The sequence below is a fragment of the Palaemon carinicauda genome, chromosome 12, assembly GCF_036898095.1.
Source record: "Palaemon carinicauda isolate YSFRI2023 chromosome 12, ASM3689809v2, whole genome shotgun sequence".
Taxonomy (NCBI): Eukaryota; Metazoa; Arthropoda; class Malacostraca; order Decapoda; family Palaemonidae; genus Palaemon; species Palaemon carinicauda.
Window position 1 is genome coordinate 154612092 of NC_090736.1, and position 7630 is coordinate 154619721.

Sequence of the window (7630 nt, forward strand, 5' to 3'; positions counted from 1 at the left end):
CATCTATCTTGGTAATCTCTATCTCAATACATGGAGGATTAGTGCAAGGGAGCATCTATCTTGATAATCTCTATTTTAATCCATGGAAGATGTGTGCATAGGAGCATCTATCTTGGCAATCTTTATCTTAATCCATGGAAGATTGATGCAAGGGAGTATCTATCTTGATAATCTCTATCTTAATCCATGGAAGATTGATGCAAGGGAGCATCTATCTTGGTAATCTCTATCTCAATACATGGAAGATTAATCAAGGGAGCATCTATCTTGGCAATCTCTATCTTAATCCATGGAAGATTGATGCAAGGTAGCATCTATCTTGGCAAACTCGATCGTAATCCATGGAAGATTGATGCAAGGGAGCATCTATCTTGATAATCTCTATCCTAATCCATGTAAGATTGATGGAAGGGAGCAACTATCTTGATAATCTCTATCTTAATCCATGGAAGATTGATGTAAGTTAGCATCAATCTGGGTAATCTATCTTAATCAATGGAAGATTGATGCAAGGGAGCATCTATCTTGGTAATCTCTATCTCAATACATGGAAGATTAATCAAGGAAGCAGCTATCTTGGCAATCTCTATCTTAATCCATGGAAGATTGATGCAAGGTAGCATCTATCTTGGCAAACTGGATCGTAATCCATGGAAGATTGATGCAAGGGAGCATCTATCTTGATAATCTCTATCCTAATCCATGAAAGATTGATGCAAGGTAGCATCTATCTTGGCAAACTCGATTGTAATCCATGGAAGATTGATGCAAGGGAGCATCTATCTTGATAATCTCTATCCTAATCCATGAAAGATTGATGCAAGGTAGCATCTATCTTGGCAAACTCGATCGTAATCCATGGAAGATTGATGCAAGGGAGCATCTATCTTGATAATCTCTATCCTAATCCATGAAAGATTGATGCAAGGTAGCATCTATCTTGGCAAACTCGATTGTAATCCATGGAAGATTGATGCAAGGGAGCATCTATCTTGATAATCTCTATCCTAATCCATGAAAGATTGATGCAAGGTAGCATCTATCTTGGCAAACTCGATCGTAATCCATGGAAGATTGATGCAAGGGAGCATCTATCTTGATAATCTCTATCCTAATCCATGAAAGATTGATGCAAGGGAGCATCTATCTTGATAATCTCTATCTTAATCCTATCGATGAAAAATCTAGCTGTGGATGATTGGGAGACGGAACGCAAGAATTCCTCTTGCTCCTCAAATTCAGTCCTTGGGATTTGGTTCCTGATATGAGACGTCTCATGATTAGCAGTAAAACTTAATGAGATGTTCGATCCATGGGAAGTTCAACAAACCTTTTGGAGGAATTTATGGTCTTTATCATTATTATTATTATTACTAGCCAAGCTGCAACCCTAGATGGAAAAGCAGGATCTTATAAGCCCAAGTTAGCATGTAATTATGAGTGAGGTTCAAGTGTTGGAAATTGTCTAGTATTCCCAATATGTATGCCGAGCCGAGAGTAGGCCTACACATTCCTAATCTAGAAAAAAAATCGGTGATGTATACTGTATTAACATATGTCCTTAATGAAATTATAATTAGGTTTTATAGGAGTGTTGACATTTAATCTCTCTCTAATGCCCCTTTTATATCGTTCGTTTTCTCTGGCTAATACAGTGGTAACGTATTCGCCTAGCATTCGCATGGCAGCAGATCGATCCCAGCCCGGGACTGTGGGTTTAAACTGATACTGGGGAGGCCACTGCTATTGTTGGGCACCATAGTGGAGTATTGAGATTGCTTATTTCGTTCACCGTCTCTGGATAGTACAGCGATAATGTGTTCGCCTAGCATTCAAATGTCAGCAGATCGATCCCAGCCCGGGACCATGAATTTAGACTGTTTACTGGGGAGGCCACTGCTGTGGTTGGGTACCACAGTGGGGGATTGGGCATGCTCGGACTGGCGTTCTGGTGAGTTTCTATTAAAGGTTTCAAGGTCGCCCATGAGTGGCAGAGGTAATGGACAGTGATATTGCCCTATCAAGCAGGACAGTGCCCTAGAGATTGACCATATTACATTTTATCAGCACCCAAGTCCCTCTCCACCCAAGCTAGGACCGAGGAGGGCCAGGCAGTGGCTGTTGATGACTCAGCAGATAGACATTTAGGCTCCCCTAAACCTCCCATTCTTAGCTCACAAGGATGTTGAAGTTACAGCGACCAAGAAACTTAACGAGTTTGAGCGGTACCCGAACCCCAGTCTGGCGATCACCAGTCAGGGACGTTACCACATCGGCCACCACTGGAACAGATACCAGACACATTTATATATCATAACATAAAAGCAATTTCATAGAATTTGAACAATATAAAGGTTATGGCGAAGATCCATGACGTTATCATCCTAGCGTCACTACGACGGTCTCTTACCCCAACGGGAATCCAGACTGGTATTCTCGTTTTCTTATCGCTGAGATTTTCCAGCCGAACAAGAAAGGTCTTGTAAATCAGGGCTTTTGAAAATGACGTCTCCCTCTGTATCTAATATTACCTTGCCTCCTAGCGGATGCTTTTGGGATTTTCTTTTTATCTCTGCGTCCCCCCTTCCTTCTCTTACCTTCTCCCCCCCCCTCCCCCCAACCTTCTTATTTTTCCTAGGCGCCTTGACCTGTCAGCAGTGAGACAGTTCTTTTGTTTACCCTTTTCCAGATATTCCAGATATTCGCTGTACGTGATACCTCTCTGGACTTTTATATTGCGCCATTTTGAAAGATTGTGTACTCTGTATGATATCTGTTTTATCTTATGCTTAATATTGTGATGTTTACGTTTTCCTTTATTTTTTTATTATTATATATGACTTAAGTTATTTCGTAAACACCCTCCCTCTCTTAACCTCTCTTAAGCGCCTTCCAGTAACACTTTTTTTTCGTCCTATGTTTCTACTGGATATTAAATCGTTAAGATCTCTCTCTCTCTCTCTCTCTCTCTCTCTCTCTCTCTCCCCTGAAGAAAAGGTTTCAATTATTTTCTCCTTTGTTCCAGTTTCTCTCTCTCTCTCTCTCTCTCTCTCTCTCTCTCTCGAAGAAGAAGAAGAAGAAGAAGAAGAAGAAGAAGAAGAAGAAGAAGAAGAAGAAGAAGAAGAAGAAGAAGAAAGTGTATTAATCATTCTCTCTCTCTCTCTCCTGAAAAGTTTATTTTCTTTAGCTCCATTGCAAGAAATATTATCTCTCTCTCTCTCTCTCTCTCTCTCTCTCTCTCTCTCTCTCTCTCTCTCGCGCGCGCGCGCGCGCGCGCGCCAAAAAATATAACGTTTGTGCAAGGACTGGAATACCGGAATCCTTGTCAGGAATAGTTTACATTCCCGACTGATGCACCTGTTGTTCTTTCTTAAAACTTCAAGTTTGGTTATTTTTTTCAGTAAGGAAAACGTTAATATGATCTGGACTACTTAAAAAAAATATTATTATTATTATTATTATTATTACTTGCTAAGCTACAACCCTAGTTGGAAAAGCAGCACGCTATAAGCCCAGGGGCCTCAACAGGGAAAATAGCCCAGTGAGGAAATGAAACAAGGAAAAATAAAATATTTTAAGAACAGTAACTTTAAATGGGAATTTTTAAAAAAAATAGTTAAAAAATATGCATTATTAATACTCTCCCATAAACAGTTCGAAAAGAGGACAAAATGGATATAATCTTTTTTCAGTGTAAATTAAATTTCATAGATATCAAACTTGCTTTATGGGTGTATAGATAAATGTTACCATTAAAATGCAATTTTGTTTTATATTTCCAAATCAGTGAAATTGTACAAACACCTCTTGGTTTGGTTTAAAAATCACGAAACTTTAAGTATTCAGTCGAGTAGGAAACAACGAGATACCTTTATAAACTGTAGCTGTGGTTCTCAAAATATCATCTCGCTCTTGCGCGTCTGGAAGGACAATTTTTTTACCGGGAGCTATTTTTACTTATGCAAACTATATCGTTCTTCTTCTCCATTGTGGAGGTTCAGTGGTGGTTATGCAAATTCCTTGTTTGATAGTAAGATATAAGAGCAAGGAGAAACTTGTTCCTTACAAGGAAACGTACTGCACTGCTTTTTCTTCTCCTCTTTTTTTCTCATCTCGAACACAAGATGTTAAAAATTACGTCTTGTGTGTGTATTGAATAGGAATATTTCTCGAACTTTTAAGTGGAGAAAGATGATAGAATTAAAAAAGCAAGATGTGAGAGAGAGAGAGGAGAGAGAGAGAGAGAGAGAGAGAATTTCTTGAACCAAGAGAAAAGGAGGCAAATAAATCAAGAAAACAATTTCTGCTTAAAGAGAGAGAGAGAGAGAGAGAGAGAGAGAGAGAGAGAGAGAGAATTTCTTGAACCAAGAGAAAAGGAGGCAAATAAATCTAGAAAACAATTTCTGCTTAAAGAGAGAGAGAGAGAGAGAGAGAGAGAGAGAGAGAGAGAGAACCAAGAGAAAAGGAGGCAAATAAATCTAGAAAACAATTTCTGCTTAAAGAGAGAGAGAGAGAGAGAGAGAGAGAGAGAGAGAGAGAGAGAAATTTCTTGAACCAAGAGAAAATGAGGCAAATAAATCTAGAAAACAATTTCTGCTTAGAGAGAAAATATTTCTTGAAATGGAGCAAAGAAGAAAATAATTGAATCTATTTTCAGAGAGAGAGAGAGAGAGAGAGAGAGAGAGAGAGAGAGAGACTGGAGCAAAGGAGAAAATAATGGAAACACTTTCTTCAGGAGAGAGAGAGAGAGAGAGAGAGAGAGAGAGAGACTGGAGCAAAGAAGAAAATAATGGAAACACTTTCTTCAGGAGAGAGAGAGAGAGAGAGAGAGAGAGAGAGAGAGAGCATATTTCTTAAACTGAGATAGGAGAAAATAATTGAAACCCTTTCTTCAGGAGAGAGAGAGAGAGAGAGAGAGAGAGAGAGAGAGAGAATATTTCTTGAAATGGAGCAAAAGAGAAAATAATTGAATCTATTTTCAGATGAGGGAGAGAGAGAGAGAATTTCTTGAACCAAGAGAAAGAGGCAAATAGAACTAGAAAACAATTTTTGCTTTAAGAGAGAGAGAGAGAGAGAGAGAGAGAGAGAGAGAGAGAGAGAGACCGGTATTCCAAAGTTTATAAGGATGAAGTTCAGAACAAAATTTACACGCAAAAATAGAAATATCTAGCGGCAGTTCGAAAGTTTGTGTTGGACAAAATTCCCCCGAGACTCGCGGTAGTTTGCGATTCTTTTAAGTGGTATCGGTAATTCGGAATTCCTGAATTTCTTAATCATTTCGACTTTCTGTCTGCGTTTTTGCTCGCGCGCATCTTTTAATATAATTGGAGAGTACGTTTTTTTTCACTTACTTTAATGACCTTTTTCCTGGTCCTAAGGACTCTTCTGCCCTTACTAAGAGGAAAGTAGCCCTTGAACAATCGCACATATCCTTTGCCTTACAGGACTGTCGTATACAATCTTAGGTATTTGGAGTATCTTTAACTCTTCTTTTATGTCTCTTCGGTATTTATTAAATTATTTATTAAAGTTCTTTCAGTATTTATTAAAGTTCTTTCAGTATTTATTAAAGATCTTATTCTAATATACCAAGCTAGATTCAATAGTTATATGCAGGAATTTAGCCCCGGCTATGACAAGGTAGCCCTTTCTGAGTAGGGATACCTTAACGTGGTGAAAGCGTGTGTATATCGCCATGATCAACAAAGCTGTACTAGTCAGGGACATCCATACTAGGTTGGTTTGCTCTGCGTAATCCCTGATCAGACTAATTTACAATGGCCAGCGTGGTGATGACGAAATGGCCAAACCCCAGACATAAGGACATGTCTGAGGCCTTTGTCCTGCAGTCGACTAGAAATGGCTGCATTTGTTATTGCTGTATGTTAGTGTAGATCTTACACAACATAAACAAACGTTGTTGACGTTATTTTTTACGAATAATTTTGTATATGTTAGTTATAAACACAAAGTACTTTTCATCACGATTTATTTGTATATTGTTCAAGTACATGTAGCTTTTTACAGTGAATGTCTTGTACAAATAACGGAAAACCAATAGCGTAAAATTCTACGGTGAATTAATTGAAACTTGACAATAGATTCTTTAAGGTGGAATGTGGCTATCAAGTTCCGTATGCCCTTAAAGGGTCAGTGATAAGATAACTCTTAGATAAGACAGGTGACTGGTCTGGTTGAAGAGTAAACTGCTCCTTTTAATCTAACGGAAGCATGTACTGGGTACATTTTAACAATTAATGATATCATGTCCGTGTTGTAGAACCTTTCTGTCCATCTCATTAATAACCGAAAAAAGAGGGGGGTGAGCTGACTAGGGTGAAAATGAGGGCGTCCTATAAAAGACAATGAGGAAGGTTTGACAGTATGTAAGTGTGGTAGACTCTGTTCCAAAATGAATATATATATATATATATATATATGTGTGTGTGTGTGTATATATATATATATATATATGTGTGTGTGTGTGTGTGTGTGTGTGTGTGTGACATTTAAAGGTTTAAAAAAATCGATCATGAATGGCAGAGACAAAGGGACAGTGGCAATGCCCTAGAGACTGACCTGAAATACATATGATCAGCATCCAAGCCCCCCCCCCTCTCCACTCAAGCTAGGACCGGAAGAGCTAGGCAATGGCTGCTAAGGACTCAGAAATCCCCATCCTTAGCTCACAAGGATGTTGAGGTTACAGACACCACTAGAAACTATCAAGCTAGAGCGGGTCTCGAACCCAAATCCAGCAAATCGGGATGAGTGTTTTTTTCAATTCTGATTCTTTAGAATGTTTTAACTTAAGGTTTTGATGTCACAGTTCGACAGCTGCAGCATAAAGAAAACATAGCAGCTAAGAGGTTGGATAGCCAGATGGAAGTGAGGAAGCAAGGACTGGACAGACTAAAATGCTAAAAAGTGGGTACAGCTAGGAGCCCAAAGGGATGTTACAAAGCCCCCTTTGCAATGCCTAAAGTGCACCATGGAAGGTGTACTGATGGCTACTACCATCTTGGGAGATGTCAGTTTCTGGAGAAATATTGTCTAATTTAACAGCTATAGGTTATACCTAGAGGCCTAAGGCTTTAGTACTTGCATAATCATAGCTCACTTGGGATTTAAATGTTAAAGCACAGTGCTGTGAACTGCTAAGTATGACCTTTTGACATAGTTGCCATTTCCTGGTTTCTTTCTTCGACCTTTATTTTGGGGCTTTGACCTTCAAACAGACTGAATAAGTTCAAGTGTCAGAACGAGTGAACGAGGGGAATAAAGATGAAGTTCAATATTAACAACTTCAAGGTAAGTTATTTGCAATCATGAAAGTCAACGGAATTAACTATTATCTCATTTGTCTACATTTCGTGAGCAATTCCAGTAACATAAGTTAACCTATGTAATCTGTTTTCATCATTTGACTTTTCTGAAAGTTTTTCCACTCAAAATTAGTTCAACCTGTATGATCACTATAAAATTGAAAGCATTTAAAGATAAGGCTCTCTCTCTCTCTCTCTCTCTCTCTCTCTCTCTCTCTCTGAGGGACCTGGGGGAACCCAAACATAGAATAAGGCAATAAGGATAAGGCTCTCTCTCTCTCTCTCTCTCTCTCTCTCTCTCTCTC

At 38.8% G+C, this 7630-nt stretch overlaps 1 protein-coding gene across 1 annotated transcript in view; it reads left to right on the forward strand.

Annotated features, from left to right (window-relative positions):
• Positions 1-7630, forward strand: part of alpha-Man-IIb (alpha-Mannosidase class II b) — a 39548-nt gene that overhangs the window by 1118 nt on the left and 30800 nt on the right. The gene's annotated exons all lie outside the window — the stretch shown is intronic.